The 17,558-nt window shown below is 36.1% G+C and overlaps 1 protein-coding gene and 1 pseudogene across 5 annotated transcripts in view; one reads left to right on the top strand and one right to left on the bottom strand.

The window, feature by feature from the left end:
- The window catches only part of LOC143654549 (small ribosomal subunit protein uS17m pseudogene), a 33,260-nt pseudogene extending 25,940 nt beyond the window's left edge, over nt 1–7,320 (bottom strand).
- Nucleotides 1–17,558, top strand: part of MAST2 (microtubule associated serine/threonine kinase 2) — a 434,887-nt gene that overhangs the window by 326,299 nt on the left and 91,030 nt on the right. The window lies entirely within an intron of this gene.

Here is a 17,558-nt window from a genome sequence, read left to right as displayed (position 1 = left end):
TCATGGTTCTTTAGGCAGGCAGAACCAACATGGGATATGATTGTGTGTGCACGTGTGCACTTGTGTGTATTATGTAAATGCCATGTGATTTTTTAATAGAAATTGGCTCCTGTGAATTAGGGGCATTGGCAGCTGAAGATTCCCAAGGGCAGAGTGCAGGCTAGGAGCGCTGATGAAGGTTTTTGATGAATTCCCCTGGAAAAGATGGCTAGCTAATGTAAAGATGGAAAATCTCCCTTTTGACTGCTGGAATCATCATTTCCCTTTTAAGACCTTTCACAGATTGGATGAGATATCTTTTATTGTTAAAGGCAGTTTCTTTTACTGATTGTAGTTGTATTCAACTGTAAATTCATCAACTTACTGATGATTTAAATCCACGAAATATACTCACAGTAACAGTCAGTTAATTCTGCCCATGCCTGAGGCAGTTTTTCCCCTGCTTGACCAAACAACTGGGCACCATAAACCTGGCCAAGTTGACACATGAACTTAACTGTCACATCCTTACAGTTAAGTATTACTCAGCCACAAACAAAGGAACGAAGTACTGGTATATGCAATTTAGTAGTTTTTATATATTCGTAAGGGTATGCAACCATTACTACTATCTAATTTCAGAACATTTTCATCATCCCAGAAAGAAACCCCATTAGCAGTCATTCCCCACTCCTTCCTCTGCACGAGCCCCTGGAAACCACTAATCTACTTTCTGTTTCTAAGGACTTGCCTGTTTTGGACAGTTGGTATAAACAGAATCATTTGTATGAACTGAAGACATATCTGTCTTCTTCCACTTAATATAATGCTTTCAAGATTCATCCATGTTGTAGTAACAGTCCCATGGTCTTATGAATATATTAAAAACTACAAAATTGTACGTTTTAAAATGGTGAATTTTATGGTAAATGAAGTATTTGCAAAAAAAAGCAAAAATGTTAATAGTTTAAATGAAACAGCAAGAGAGAAAATAAAAATTAAATACAAAGGATTATCAGCCATACTAAGAGAAAACTTCTCAACAGCAGTAATAGGAGTCATAGACGATGAAATATCTTCAAAGTGTTGAGAAAATATTACCCTCCATGACAAGCTATAGAATTCTGTACCTACCAAATTATTATTGGAAGTGGGCAAAATAATATTACACTCAGATTGTCACTGAAATATTTGCTAAGGAATATATTTCATAAAGAAAGAAAGAGATTAGATACAGGAGGGAGTGTTGAATGAAAAATTGGGAAACATGATTACACCTAAGGAAGCAATTATTGTATAAAACAATGATGATAATGTCTAATTTGCATTATAAATAGAAGGTAGACCTGAATACTGGACCATAATAATATGCAAGTTGTAAGGGGGTGGGGTATAATTGGAGTTTAAGTCTTCTAAGCTCTTTATTTGTTCAGGATTAAAATCAAGTCTTTACCCTTAGACTTGAAGGCAAGAGTACTTGGTAAAACTTTAGGAATAACTATTTTGTTTTTAAACAAAATGATATAAAGCAGATTATGTAATTCCAAACCAGTGGTAGGAAGCAGGAAAAAATTTTAAAATCCTTGATCAGGGACAGCTGCTGCCTAACCTTGGGTAAAGATTTTGGTTTAGAGTATGGGTTTTATTTTTGTTGCCCCCCACCCCCACACACAATTCCTCTGATGCCAGTGCCCCAGGATAATTTTGAGTACCTGCTTCTCCTGAATGTAGTCATTTGTTCAACAAATATTGAATATCTACAGTGCTTCAGGCACTATTTCTAAGTGATGGGGATTCATTATAAAGCATATTATAGAGGACAAGAAACAAGACAATAAACATAAATTAATTTATATAGAAGGTGATAGTGCTGTTGGGGAAAAAATAGTGTAGGAGAGGTTTGGGAGAGAGCAGGTCACATTATTAAATAGGGTAATTGGGAAGGTGATGTTTGAGTAGTTTTGCAGGAGGTAAGGGATTTTTTGCTTGTATATCTGAGGGAATTACATTACAGGTAGAGGAAACAACTAGTGTAGTGGCCTTAAGTAGCGAGGTGTGTCTAAGAAATTAGCCGCCTTTGGAAGATTTTAAGCAGAGGAGTAAAATAATGATTTATGCTTTAAAAGGATCACTGTGGATGCTTGTGCTGGGAACAGACTGGGAGTTGGGGGCAAGGGTAAACCAGAGAGATTAATTAAGAAATAAATCTAGGCATAGATGATCAACAAATTTATCTCCAGTTAGCACCCTTTATTGGCCAAGAGAAAATTATTTTCTCCCACTCTAACTCCTCACTACAGGGACATCATCTGGGTTGTTACTCTCAGATGACATCAGGAGGTATCTGACCTTAAATGGGCGCTAGATTCTTAATCTATTTTATTGAACATTTTTAATGAAACAGAAGCGATATTTTGCTCATTCAAAATTCCCAAAGGAAGTAGCTAAGTGCTAGGCAATCACAGAGTGCTCCAGTCCCTAGGAGCAGTTAGCTCTCTGGGATTAGGAGATTGGAGAGGCCTAAAGAGTCTGTAACCATGCATCCTACTCCACCCTTATTTTACTTTAGGCTGGGGTACAGCCTTCCTAACTAAATCTAGTGCAACTTCCACAGTGGGTCATATTTTCTGGACACCTGCTAGCAATTGGAGGGAGGGATTTGAAGGCTGGAAGACAGCTACTCTCCAAATATGGCCACAGTTCAACATTGTTTCAGAGAGTACAAGTATATCTTAGTCTTGTTCCTACTATCCACTGAGATGACCATGATGAAGCATGTAAGAAGATGAAATGCCAGACCTTAACCCGAGTGACCAAGTGACGGAGGTGATATTAGTGGCAGAAGGGCTTCATTTCAGTGGACTTGCAGGTTACTTTCTATCATGTGAGAATTATTGTACCTGACTACAAACATCCAGTACTTTCATCGTACTGGGATGAAAGAATTAATACCTGCCCTTTATCTTCTAGAATACTGGGGAAATGGCCAGGGGCTGTTAAAATGGAAAATTTAGCCAGTTCCTTGTTTTGAATCTCAGCTGAGTCATGGCATCTGTACCAGGGTGTCTGACCTTTTTTTCCTCTGGCAGCTGTTGCAGATTTTCCCAGTGAGATTATGTGTACCTTCTTACAAAGGCATGTGGCCTGGAAATAGGATCTTTAGAGTTTAGATTTTATTTTAAATTTTAAATCATGGCCAAATGAAGTTAAAATCCATCATCACTCCCTGCAGTTCATATGTATAATAATTTGATATACCTTATACTTGTCAGGTGTAATGTATCCTCTTTTTTTTTTTCAATCCTTCCACAAATTGTACTCATTTGTCCATCCATTCATTTGTTTAGTGAATATTCAATGAGATATATATATGCCAAACTGTATTCTAGGCCTGTGGAATATAGCTGTCAATAAAATAAACAAAACCTCTTGCCCTGGTGGAGCTTATATGTTATTGAGAAGAGAGACAAAATGAATATGAAAAATATATACTATATTAAATGGTGATAAGCACTATGGAGAAGAATACATCAGAAAAAGTATAGAGAATTTAGGAGGGCTTTGTTTTTTTTAACATGGGCAGGCACCGGGAATTAAGCCCAGGTCTCTGGCATGGCAGGTGAGAACTGAGCCACTGTGGCCCACCCTGTTTTATTTGTTTGTAGCAATTTCATGTAGATGATCTGGGGAAGATCCAAGAGAAGATTATTCTTGAGCAAAGAACTGAAGGAGGTGAGGGAGCAAACTGAACTGTCTGGGGTTAAGGTATTACTGGCAAAGGAAACATTAATTATAAAGGCCCTGAGGCTGTGGTATATTTGATACATTCTAAGAAAAGGGAGGAGGCCATTGTAGCTGCGGTGGAATGAAGGGAGTGAGTAAAAGATACAGATCATGTAAGGTGTTATAGACTATTGGAAGAACTTTGACTTTTACTCTCAGTGAGATAGGGAGAATTTTAAGCAGAAGAGGGATATGATGTTACTTATATTAAAAAAGATTTTTACACCTTTATAGAAATATAGTTGAAGTATAATAGATTGTATATGTTTAAAATGCAGACTTTTTATGAGTTCTGATATATGTGTACATCTGTGAAACCATTACTGTGGTCAAGATACTGACCATATCTATCACTCCCAAAAGTTTCCTTGTGTCTCTTTGTAATTTATGTCCTATCTCTGGTCAGACAATCACAGATTACTCTTTGTCACTATAGATTAATTAGCAATTTCTAGAATTGTATGTAAATGAAATGGTACAGTATATTCTTTTTTACCCCACTCCCTGTTTTCAGCATAATTATTTTGAGATTCATCCATGCTGTTGCATGAATCCATGTAGTTCATTTTCTTTTATTGTTGTGTAGCACTCCATTTCATGGCTGTACCATGATTTGTTTGTTCATTCACCTGTCAGTGGATATTCGGGTGTCTTCCACTTTAGGGCTACCACAAATGATAGACAACACATAGGTTTTTTTGTTTTTGTTTTTGTTTTGCATGGGCAGGCATCAGGAATCGAACCCGGGTCTCCAGCATGGCAGGCGAGAATTCTACCACTGAGCCACTGTTGCACCACCCAACATATAATTTTGTCTTGCTTTTTCATCAATTCTTACAGTTTCTACCTTAGTTAATCACATGTTTAGGATATTTACTTCTAATGTGATTATTGATATAATTGGATTGTGATTATTGATTCAATTGTGATTGAAATATATCATCTTGATATTTGTTTTTCTGTTTGGCCCATCTGTATTGATTCCTTCTTTTTCTGTGTGTTTTTTTAATTATGTTTTAAGATTCTTTTTCTTCTCCTATGTTGACTTATTAGCTATACTTTTATGTTTTTCTTTTTTTAGTAGTTGCTTTAGTATGTTTAATATATATCTTTAACTTGGTACATTTTCCCTTCAAGTAATATTGTGCCAGTTAACAATTTAGGAGTTTTAAAACAATATACTTCGATTTCTTTCCTTCTGGCCTTGATGCCATATGTTATAAAACTCTATAAAACATTGTTGCTGTATTTCTTTAAGCAGTCAATTATCCTTTAAAGAGATTTTTTAAATAAAAGCAAGTGATATTACCCACATATTCACCATTTCTGGTGCTTTTCTTTCCATTGTGTAGACACACATTTCCATCTGGTATCATTTTCCTTCTGCCTGAGGACTTCCTTTAACGTTTTTTGTAGTGTAGGTCTGCTGGTAATTATTTCAGCTTTTGCATGTCTGAAAAAGTCTTTATTGCACCTATCTTTTTGAGGTATATTTATCTCTGTATTGAATTCTAGGTTTGGTATATTATGAGTTGCATTTCTTCTGATGAGAAGCCTGCTATTTTATCTTTGTTCATCTATGTGTGATGTGTCTTTTCTGTCTGGCTGCTTTTATGTTTTTCTGTTTAGCACTGGTTTTAAGTAAGATGATTATGACGTGCTTTGGTTTACTTCATCTTTCTTGTGCTTGGAGTTCATTGAGTCTCTTGAATCTTCAGCTTTATAAATTTCATCAAATTTGGAGCAAATTTTCAGCAATTATTTCTTCAAATATTTTATCTCCACCTTTTTTCCCTTTCTGGTACTATAATTATATTAGTTTGTTGAAGTTGCCCTACAACTCACCAATGCTCTTACTGTTTCTAAAAATTTCCTTTTCTCTCTGTTTCATTTTGAATAGTTTCTCTTGCTGTGTTTTCAGGTTCACTAATCTTTTCTTCTGCAATGTTTAATCTCTTGTTTATACATCCATTATAGTTTTCATCGCAGACTTTTTTGAATCTCTAGAAGTTGGACTTGATGGTTTTAAAAAATATCTTCCATATTCTCTCCTTGTCAGGTACATGCCTCCCTATACCATTTTGAAAATGTGAACTATGGTTATAATAACAGTTTTAATGTTCTCTTCTACTAATTTGTGTGTTGTTTTAGAGTCTATTGATTGTTTCCCCCCGATATTATGGGTCTTATTTTCCTCTTCTTTCCATTCCTTGTAATTTTTTTACTGCATATGAAACACTGAATTTTACCTTGCTTGTATGCCACATATCCTTATATGCATATAAATATTTTCAGGCTTTATTCTGGAGTAAATTGGAAATTGTTTGATCCCTTTGAAGATTATTTTTAAGCCTTGTTATTTGGGGCAGTAGTGTCATTTAGGGCTACATTTTCCTTAACTAATAAGGCAATATTTCAGAGTACTCTACTCAAAATCCTGTGACTTATGAAGTTTTTTTTTCCCCGTCTGGATAGTGGGAACACAAACTATTCCTCGCCCTCTGTGAGTTCTGGGGAGTGTTTCACCTGCTTCTTTTCTTGGCTAGTTTCCTTACCCGCATGGTGGTGATCTTTACTCAGCTGAAAACTTTAGAAAAATCTGCAGATTTCCAGAGCACCCTGTGTAGCTCTTTTCACTTTCTGCAGCATTCTCCTTTCCTGCAAATTCTAGCCTTTTTAGCTGCTCTGAATTCTCAACTCCATCTTCTTAACTTGGGGAGAATGCCATTCTCTGTGTGAGTTACCCACTCCCTGGGCTATGCCCTAAAAATGATTCCAGGTGTTAAACACAGGCAGTTTAGAGGACTTACTTTGTTTTCATTCTCTTATCAATCACTGCCCTTTGTTGCCTGTTGTCCAGTGTCTGAAAATTGTTGTTCCTTTGGTCCATCTTTTTAGTTGTAAAAGGTGTGAGGGTGAATTAGTTAGGTTCTCTAGAGAATCAGAACCAATAGGAGATATCTGTAAATGTAAGATTTTTTTAAATTAATTTTTAAATTATTTTTAAAATACCAAAAAACAACAAACAAACACAAGCATTCCTAACTTTTGATCATTCCATTCTACATATATGATCAGTAACTCACAATATCATCACATAGTTGCATATTCATCATCATGATCATTTCTTGGAACATTGTAAATGTAAGATTTATAAAAGTATCTCGTGCAACTGTGGGAATGTAAGAATCCACAAACTGTAGGGCAGGCTCTGAGGCTGGCAAATTCTCTGAAGAGTCTTGACAAACTGTATAGGAGAGGCTTGCTGGCTGAAGAAGCAGTTAAAATTCTCTTTTCTCCTTTAAAACTAATTGGATTATCTCACTTGCTGGCACATGTTCCCTTAGTTGATCATAAATGCAATCAGCCACAGATGTAGTCAGTTGACTGATGATTTAATAAACCAGCCTTCTGGTTTATCAGCCAGCCACAAAATATCCTTGCAGTAATGGTTAGGCCAACACTTTGCCTGACCAGACAACTAGGCACAATTACCTGGTCATGTTGACACCAGAACCTAACCATGACAGATGGTAAATCTATTGACTGTTGCTCCATCGTGGCTGAATGTGGATGTCTTTTCTGACTTGCATTTTAAAAGGCTGTTGTGTTGAGAGGAGATTGTAAGGAAACGAGAATGTAAACAGGAATGCCAATAAAAAAGCTATTTCAGTTAATTCAGGTAAGAGATGATGGTACCTTGGTCTAAGGTAGTAGAAGTGATAAAAGATCAGATTCTGGATGTATTTTGATGTTAAAGCAAACAATATTTACAGCAGATTAGATTAGTGTATAAAAGAGAGGAAAGAATCCAGGATAATATAATATGTAAGATTTATATTATCTTCGTTTTTATATTTGAGGACACCAAAGCATGAGAGGTTATGTGACTTGCTTGAGGTCAAACTGCTAGCAGTTGTTCAAATAAAGCCTCAAACTCTGATCGTTTGATTTCATACCCTGTTTATTTCTACTTTATTGTATTGACACTAAGGCCATGAGTAGTATGCCATGAGTGCCAAAGAAATTCAGAGGAGGTGAGACATCTTCCTGCTTGAGAAAATAAAGGAAATTCACACAAAGAACCTTCATTCAAGGTGATGGTTTATGAAGGATGGGTAGAATGGGGTAAGTCAAAGAGGGAGAACATACCCATTAAAGGAATAGTTTGATTCATAGTACAGAGGAATTCTTGCTCAGGATTCCTTTGTCTGGGTGAGCACTCCAAAAGGCAATGTAGTTTAATATGTAAATTCTGTAGTTTCTCGTGTTCAAAACTTAAGTGCCTAGAGCTTATGTTTCTGCAATTATTTGTATACATATTATTTGTCCTCAGAACAACTGACTGAATAAATATAGGTGTATTTCTTTTTTTTTTTAATATTTTTATTATAAACAATGAACCGACATACCAGCATTCTTGACATACACTCATTCTTGACATATGAATGTTCTTGACATGGTTACAATTAATGGCTCACAGTATCATTATAGTTGTATATTCCTCATTATGATCATTTTCTTGAGCATTTGCATCTCTCCAGAAAAAAAAAATTCATACGTGCCATACCCCCTCACCACTACCTTTCATTGACCACTAATATTTCAATCTACTCAATTAATTTTCTTTGTTCCCCCTGTTATTTATTTTTTATCCATATTTTTTACTCATCCATACTGTAGAGCTAGAAATAAAAACCTAAAATTGTGGAATTGTAACCCATACCAAACTCTGAAATCTGTTCTACAGCTAATTGTGCTATGCTCTGAAATTTTTATTGCTTTTTTTGTGTATTTGTTATTTTTCACAAAAAAGAAAAAAGTCGATTGTGATGATTAAAAAAATATTCCTTCTAGCCTATCCTATATTCTGGAGCAGCAAAAGGAAATATCTGAGATGATGGTTTGGTAGCTCATGACAAACTCTAGAATCTGTCCTGTAACTACTTGTTGAAGAGTACTTTGAAAGTTATTGCTTTTTTCTTTGCTTTGCTTTGTATATATTTTATATTATGCAATTTAAAAAGTTAAAAATAAAAAAAAAACCCGAAGAACAAAACTTTACCTATGAACTTTAAGAAAAATTAGATTCTTTATAAAAGATTAATTTGAATGGCCATGGTTAGGAATTTGAATTATATTCAAAGTGTGATAGGAAGCCATTGGGGGATTTTAGGAAAGTATCTCAAGATCTGATTTATGGTTTTTACAATATAATTCTGACTGATAGTCAAAAAACAGACTGATAGAGTAGAAGGGAGACAGAAAGAACAAAAGGAAACAGGGAGTTAATTCGGGAATTTTTTGGAGGGGTCTTACAGACAATAATGGTAGCTTAAACTGAGGTGATAGTAGTGATGGAAGCAATGAGAACTGTTTGAATTAGGTTATATTTAGAAAGTATAATCTACAGAATTTTCTGATTATGAGGAAAAGAGAAGAATTAACTATGACAGGTTTTTGCCTGAGCGGTTGTTGTGCTGTGTAATGAGATGAATATAACTTAGGGAGGACGAGCAGGTTTTAGAGGGAAATCCAAGAGCTCTGTTTTAGAAATGTCAAGTTCAAAGGTACCTTTTAGACATCCAAGTGGAGATGTTAAGTAGGCGTTCAGATATATGAGTCTTGTACTCAGAGGGAGAGAGCAATAAAGAGCTGGGTATCATTATCATCTAAATGATATAAAGCTATGAAACTGAAACAAATAATTTAGGGAAGTGAGTGTAGGTAAAGAAGAAAAGATATTTCAGATCTGAGCCCCAGAGCACTGAATTATTTAAAGGTCAGGAAGAGAAAGTACCAGCAAAGAAAAATAAAAAGGAGCAGCTAATTACATAGGAGGAAAACCAGTAAAGCATTATGTCCTAGAAACAAAGAAGCATTGCAAAAAGAGTGTTACAGAGATCTTATGATGAACAAAAAAGTCAAACATTAAAAATATATATACTGCATAATTCCATTTATAGGAAATCCAACAACAACAAAATTAATGTATGGTGGTTGAAGTCAGAAAGCAGTTGGGGGAAAGGGTTGACTGGAAAGAGGTAAGGAGGGGAGTGATAACTGTGTCAGATAGTGCTGAGAGGTTACATAAGATAAGAACTGAGAATTGACTGTGGTCAGCAGTGACCTTGATAACTGGTTTCAGCAGCAAGAGGGTATGACTGCCTAGAGTGAGCTAAGGAGAGAATAAGAATTAAGGAAATGAAATGACAAGGATTCTCTTACCTGGAATTTTTCCTAAATAGGTGAGTTGAGAAATAAATGGGTAGAAATGGGGAAAAGGTATATATGAGAGGGTTTGTTTTTGTTTTTGTTTTTGTTTTTGGTTGTTTAGATGGAAAAAATTACAGGATGCTTTTAATGTGATGAGAATGATTCAGTAGAAAGTAGAAATTTATGGTGTAGGAGAGAGGCAACAGTGCAGATGTGGACTTCTTGAATAGGGAAGTCAGGAAATTGACTTTGGTCTTTCCATTGATTGTTACAGATAGGAAAGTAAAGTATTTCAGTATAGATTCAGGTGAGCTACTACAATTTTTTAGCAAGATTATGTAGTATTTTTCTTTGTGTTGTTTGTTTTTTTCCCCCAGTTAAATAAAAAATAAAGTAGGCAGATGACAGTAAGAACTGGAGAGGGAGTGTGGGAGATTTGAGAAGATGTGAATTAGTTGTCTAGGAGGTACAGGGGACACACTTAATATTTATTATCAGAAAGAGCCACCAGCCAGCATGATTCTAGGTTTTTCCTCAGTTGTCTTCAGTTGCCCAGATCAGTTATAAAATAGATGAAAACTTGGATTGAAAAGGGTTGAGATTTCACTGGGATTGTGATGTCCTCAAAGGATAGCAAAGTTTCAGTTAGAGCTAGAATTTAAAGTGAATATTCAGAGAAGAAATTCAGCAAATAGCAGGAGACTGCATCAAATTAAAGAATAGGAGGCAGGGACATTTGATGGTTTCTGGGGTAAGGATGTGAGGTGTGATAATATTAATTCTAATAACTTCTTATGGAAAAATGGGTTATCATTTCTAATTATAACTTCTATCTCAAAATCAGTCTCTCTTTCCAGTGGTTTCTCATCACATTTCCTCTAATTCATTTCATTAGTCTACCAGCCTTACAGGGTTAACTTTCTAGGGCTTTAACACCACAGCTTCTATAACCTAGCTCTTTTCCTGCCCTCCCCCCCAATTCTGCCACCCATGTTCTTTTATTTTCAATTTTTTTTAAATACCAAAAAAACACCAAACAAACGCAAACACTCTTAACTTTTGATCATTCCGTTCTACATATATAATCAGTAATTCACAATATCATCACATAGTTGCATATTCATCATCATGATAATTTCTTAGAACATTTGCATCTATTCAGAAAAAGACAACAGAAACAAACTCATACATACCATACCCCTTGCCCCTCCCTTTCACTAGTGAAATGATCACTAACATTTCAATCTAAATTTATTTTAACATTTGTTCCCCCTATTTTATTTTTATTCCATATGTTTTACTCGTCTGTTGATAAGGTAGATAAAAGGAGCATCAGACACAAGGTTTTCACAATCACGCAGTCACATTGTGAAAGCTATATCATTATACAATCATCTTCAAGAAACATGGTTACTGGGCGGTCCACGGTGGCTCAGCAGGCAAGAATGCTTGCCTGCCATGCCAGAGGACCTGGGTTCAATTCCCGGTGAATGCCCATGTTAAAAAAGAAAGAAAGAAAAAAAAAAAAAACGTGGTTACTGAAACACAACTCTACATTTTCCGGCAGTTCCCTCCAGCCTCTCCATTTCATCTTGAATAACAAGGTGATATCTACTTAATGCATAAGCATAATCTCCAGGATAACCTCTAGACTCTGTTTGGAATCTCAGCCATTGACACTTTATTTTGTCTCATTTCACTCTTCCCCCTTTTGGTCGAGAAGGTTTTCTCAATCCCTTGATGCTGAGTCTCAGCTCATTCTCAGATTTCTGTTCCACATTGCCAGGAAGGTCCACACCCCTGGGAGTCATGTCCCACACAGAGAGGCAGAGGGTGGTGAGTTTGCTTGTTGTGTTGGCTGGAGAGGCCACATCTGAGCAACAAAAGAGGTTCTCTTGGGGGTGACTCTTAGGCCTAATTTAAGTAGGCTTGACCTATCCTTTGTGAGGTTAAGTTTTGTATGAACAAACCCCAAGATTGGGGGCTCAGCCTGTAATTTTGGTTGTCCACACTGGTTGTGAGAATATCAAGAATTCAACTTGGGGAAGTTGAATTTTCTCCCTTTCTCACCATTCCCCAAAGGGGACTTTGCAGGCACTTTTTTATTCACTGTTCAAATCACTCTGCGATTTATTGGGGCATCATTCTGGACAAACCAACAAAATCTCATGTCCTACTCAAGGGTCTGTGTACTTATGCTATTCAATTAAACTGCCTGCATAAGTTATGTTAGGAAATGCACTAGTCAAAATATAAATTTTGTACTGAATAAACGTTTTTTTCCTTTAGTCTCACACATAAGTTGAAATTTTAAAATAGTAGTTACCTTCTATTTTCAGCAACCTGCAGTAATGACATTCCTTTGTTCTTCCTCATGCAAAAACATTTTTTAAGTTTGTTCATTTAGTCACTATCATTATACACTCTAGGCATTCCTAGATTATACCATCTCAGTCTTTATTGTCTATCTTTCTTTCTGATTTCTTTTGTGCCCCCAGCCCTCCTCCCTCTATCATTCTCACATTCAGCTTCATTTTAACATAATTGTATTACAGTTAGGTAGTATTGTGCTATCCATTTCTGAGTTTTTACATTCAGTACTGTTGCACAATCTGTATCCCTTCAGCTCCAATTACCCAGTGTCTTACCCTATTTCTATCTCCTGATGGTCTCTGTTACCAATGAAATTCTCCAAGCTTATTCACTAATGTCAATGAGACCATACAGTATTCGTCCTTTTGTTTCTGGCTAATCTCACTCAGTACAATGTCCTTAAGGTCCGTCCATGTTGTTATGTACTTCATAACTTTATTCTGTCTTACAGCTGCATAATATTCTATCATATGTATATACCAGTTTGTTTAGTCATTCATCTGTTGATGGACATTTTGGCTGATTCCATCTCTTCACAATTGTAAATAATGCTGCTATAAACATTGGTGTGCAAATGTCTATTTGTGTCCTTGCTCTCATGTCCTCTTGAGTAGACCTAACAATGGTATTGCTGGGTCATATGGCAATTCTATATTTAGCTTTTTGAGGAACTGCCAGCTACCTTCCACAGCAGTTGTACCATTTGACATTCCCACCAACAGTGGATAAGTGTGTCTCTTTCTCCACATCCTTTCTAGCACTTGTCGTTTTCTGTGTTATTGATAATGACCATTCTGGTGGGTGTAAGATGATATTTCATTGTGGTTTTGATTTGCATTTCTCTGATAGCCAGGGAAGTTGAGCATCTCTTCATGTGCCTTTTGGCCATTTATATTTCCTCTTCTGAGAAGTGTCTGTTCAAGTCTTTTGCCCATTTTGTAATTGGGTTGTCTGTCTTTCTGTTGTTGAGTTGAACAATCTCTTTATATATTCTGGATACTAGACCTTTATCTGATATATCATTTCCAAATATTGTCTTGCATTGTGTAGGCTGTCTTTTTACTTTCTTGATGAAGTTCTTTGATGCACAAAAGTGTTTAATTTTGAGGAGTTCCCATTTATTTCTTTCTTTATTCAGTGCTCTTGCTTTGGGTGTAAGGGTTAGGAAACTGCTTTCTAGTATAAGATTTATAAGATATTTCCCTACTTTTTCTTCTAACAGTTTTATGGTCTTAGATCTAATGTTTAGATCTTTGATCCATTTTGAGTTTATTTTTGTATAGGGTGTGAGATATGGATCCTCTTTCATTCTTTTGCATATGGATATCCAGTTCTCTAGGCACCATTTATTGAATAGACTGTTCTGTCCCAGGTGAGTTGGCTTGACTGCCTCATCAAAGATCAATTGTCCGTAGATGAGAGAGTCTATATCTGAACACTCTGTTCTATTACATTGGTCAGTGTATCGATCTTTACCCCAGTACCATGCTGTTTTGACCACTGTAGCTTCATAATATGCCTTAAAGTCAGGTAGCGTGAGACCTCTGGCTTCATTTTTTTTTTCCTCAGGATACTTTTAGCTATTCGGGGCACTCTGCCCTTCCACATAAATTTGGTTATTGGTTTTTCTATTTCTGAAAAGTAAATTTTGGGGATTTTGATTGGTATTGCATAGAATCTGTAAATCAATTTAGGTAGAATTGACATCTTAATTATATTTAGTCTTCCAGTCCATGAGTACGGTATGCCCTTCCATCTATTCAGGACTTCTGTGATTTCTTTTAACAATTTCTTGTAGTTTTCTTTGTGTAGGTTTTGTCTCTTTAGTTAAATTTGTTCTTAAATATTTATTCTTTTAGTTGCAATTGTAAATCGAATTCTTTTCTTGATTTCCCCCTTAGATTGGTCATTACTAATGTATAGAAACACTACAGATTTTTTTTTTTTTCCTACATGGGCAGGCCCTGGAAATCGAACCTGGGACCTCTGGCATGGCAGGTGAACATTTTTGCCTACTGAGCCACTGTGGCCCTCACTACAGATTTTTGAGTGTTGATCTTATAACCTTCTACTTTGCTGTACTCATTTATTAGCTCTAGTAGTTTTGCTGTGGATTTTTCGGGGTTTTCGACATACAGTATCATATCATCTGCAAACAGTGAGAATTTTACTTCTTCCTTTCCAATTTTGATGCCTTATATTTCTTTTTCTTATCTAATTGTTCTGGCTAGAACTTCCAACACAGTGTTGAATAACAGTGGTGATAGTAGACATCTTGTCTCGTTCCTGATCTTAGGGGAAAATTTTTCAGTTTTTCCCCAAGGAGGATGATGTTAGCTGTGGGTTTTTCCATATATTCCCTTTATCATTTTGAGGAAGTTCCCTTCTATTACTATCCTTTGCCGTGTTTTCAACAGGAAAGGTTGTTGGATTTTGTCAAATGCCTTTTATGCATCAATTGAGATGATCATGTAGTTTTTCTGCTTTGATTTGTTGATATGGTGTATTACATTAAAATTGATTTTCTTATTTTGAATCATCTTTGCATACCCGGGATGAATCTTACTTGGTCATGGTGTGTAATTCTTTTAATGTGTTGCCGGATTCTATTTGCTAGAATTTTGTTGAGGATTTTTGTATCTATATTCATTAGAGAGATTGGTCTGTAGTTTTTTTTTGTAATATCTTTGTCTGGTTTTGGTATGAGAGTGGTGTTGGCTTCGTAGAATGAGTTAGATAGCTTTCCCTCCTCTTCAATTTTTTTTTAGAGAATTTGAGCAGGATTGATACTAATTCTCTCTGGAATGTTTGGTAGAATTGACATGTGAAGCCATTTGGTCCTGGACTTTACTTTTTGGGGAGCTTCTTAATGACTGATTCGTTTTCTTTACTTGTGATTGGTTTGTTGAGGTCGTCTATTTCTTCTCGAGTCAAAGTTGGTTGTTCATGCCTTTCTAGGAAGTTGTCCATTTCATCTGCATTGTTGTATTTATTAGCATAAAGTTGTTCATAGTATCCTGTCATTAATTCCTGTATTTCTGTGGAGTCAGTGGTTATGTCTCCTCTTCTATTTCTGATTTCATTTATTTGCATCCTCTCCCTTCTTATTTTGTCAATCTTGCTAAGGGTCCATCAGTCTTACTGATTTTCTCATAGAACCAGCTCCTGGTTTTGTTGATTTTCTCAGTTGTTTTCATGTTCTCAATTTTTTTTCCTGCTCTAACCTTCATTATTTCTTTCCTTTTGCTTGCTTTGGGGTTAATTTGCTGTTCTTTCTCTGCTTCTTCCAAGTGGACAGTTAGTTCCTCGATTTTTGCCCTTTCTTCTTTTTTGATATAGGCATTTAGGGCCATAAATTTCCCTCTCAGCACTGCCTTTGTTGTATCCTATAAGTTTTGATATATTGTGTTTTCATTTTCCTTTGCCTTGGAATATTTACTGATTTCTCTTATAATTTCTTCCTTGACCTACTGGTTGTTTAAGAGTGTGTTGTTGAACCTTCATATATGTGTGAATTTTCAGGCCCTCTGTCTATTATTGATTTCCAACTTCATTCCTTTATGATCTGAGAAAGTGTTTTGTATGATTTCAGTCTTTTAAAATTTATTGAGACTTGCTTTGTGACCCAGCATATGGTCTATCCTTGAGAATGACCGATGAACACTTGAGAAAAAGGTGTATCCTGCTGTTGTGGGGTATAATGTTCTATAAATGTCTGTTAAGTCTAGCTCATTTATTGTATTGTTCAAATTCTCTGTTTCTTTATTGATCCTCTGTCTAGATGTTCTGTCCATTGATGAGAGTGGAGAATTGAAGTCTCCAACTATTATGATAGATGGGTCTATTTCTCTTTTCAGTGTTTGTCTAATGAATTGTGGGGCATTCTGGCTCGGTGCATAAATATTTATGATTGTTATGTCTTCTTGTTCAGTTGTTCCTTTTATTAATACATAGTGTCCTCCTTTGTCTCTTTTAACTGTTTTACATTTGAAGTCTAATTTGTTGGGTATTAGTATAGCTACTCCTGCTCTTTCTGATTGTTATTTGCATGAAATATCTTTTCCCAACCTTTCGCTTTCAACCTATGTTTATCCTTGGGTCTAAGATGTGTTTCCTGTAGACAACATATAGATGGGTCCTGTTTTTTAATCCATTCTGCCAGTCCGTGTCTTTTGATTGGGGAGTTTAATCCATTAACATTTAATGTTATTACTGCATGGGTAGTACTTCCTTCTACCATTTTGACTTTTGGATTTTATATGTCATATCTAATTTTTCTTCTTTTCACCTTTACTTATAGTCGTCCTTTCTGTACTCTTCTCCACACTTCTCTCTCTGTCCTGTCTTTTCATATCTGCCTCTAGTGGTCCCTTTAGTATTTCTTGCAGAGCCAGTCTCTTGGTCACAAATTCTCTTGGTGATTTTTTTGTCTGAAAATATTTTAATTTCTCCCTCATTTTTGAAGGACAATTTTGCTGGGTGTAAAATTCTTGGTTGGCAGTTTTTCTCTTTTAGCAATTTAAATGTATCATCCCACTGTCTTCTCGCCTCCATGGTTTCTGCTGAGAAATCTATGCATAGTCTTATTGGGCTTCCCTTGTACGTGATGGGTTGCTTTTCTCTTGCTGCTTCCAAGATTCTCTCTTTTTCTTTAACCTCTGACATTCTGATTAGTAAGTGTCTTGGAGTACGTCTATTTGGATCTATTCTGTTTGGGGTACGCTGCACTTCTTAAATCTGTAATTTTAAGTCTTTCATAAGAGTTGGGAAATTTTCAGTGGTAATTTCCTCCATTAGTTTTTCTTCTTCGTTTCCCTTCTTTTCTCCTTCTGGGACACCCAGAACATGTATATTCATGTGCTTCATATTGTCATTCACTTCCCTGTGTCCCTGCTCATATTTTTCCATTCTTTTCGCTGTATTTTCTTTTGCTTGTTTGATTTCAGATGTTCTGTCCTCCAGTTCACTAATCCTATCTTCTACCTCTCGAAATCTAACATTATAGGTTTCCCAAGCCATGATGGCCCACGCCCCTCCCCTACAGGCTGCTTTCCACAGGGGAAAGAAGAGGGGCTTTACCAGTAGCAGGGTCTGAGCGCAACTAAGCTTCAAGTGTGGAATTAATTCACAAATTCTGAGTACTAAAAATAGGCCCCCAGCTCAGGTGAACCTGGTCAAAGCGGAGGTCGCTCATTTTTGCCCCGGCA

Source organism: Tamandua tetradactyla, chromosome 2, assembly GCF_023851605.1.
Source record: "Tamandua tetradactyla isolate mTamTet1 chromosome 2, mTamTet1.pri, whole genome shotgun sequence".
Classification (NCBI taxonomy): Eukaryota; Metazoa; Chordata; class Mammalia; order Pilosa; family Myrmecophagidae; genus Tamandua; species Tamandua tetradactyla.
The sequence above is the reverse complement of the archived record's forward strand: the minus strand, read 5'-3'. Positions and strand labels throughout refer to the sequence as shown.